Raw genomic sequence first — 284 nt, 5'->3', positions numbered from 1 at the left:
ATAACCACTCAAAACATGTTTAAGGATAATTTGACATTTTAGTTTAATTTGAAAATGGACATTGTTAATGTATGTATATATGTATGTTACAACATATATTTGTTAGCAAAATGTAATAAAAAATTATAAAGGTGTGTTTGGAACAAAATATTTTTGCAATAGATTTAATTTGACTTAAAATGAATTGAAATGAAAATAAATGGGTGTGTTTGAAATGAATAATACAAAATAGGAATGGATCTGTTACAAATTGATTTTTATATTTGGATTACAAGTTATAATAG

The 284-nt window shown here is 21.8% G+C and overlaps 1 protein-coding gene across 1 annotated transcript in view; it reads right to left on the bottom strand.

Annotated features, from left to right (window-relative positions):
- LOC107633881 (probable pectinesterase 55) overlaps window positions 1-284 on the bottom strand; it is an 8575-nt gene that overhangs the window by 655 nt on the left and 7636 nt on the right. The gene's annotated exons all lie outside the window — the stretch shown is intronic.

The sequence above is a fragment of the Arachis ipaensis genome, chromosome B03 (assembly GCF_000816755.2).
Source record: "Arachis ipaensis cultivar K30076 chromosome B03, Araip1.1, whole genome shotgun sequence".
Lineage (NCBI taxonomy): Eukaryota > Viridiplantae > Streptophyta > Magnoliopsida > Fabales > Fabaceae > Arachis > Arachis ipaensis.
Note: the sequence above shows the minus strand (reverse complement) of the source record. Positions and strands in the feature narration are given on the sequence as shown.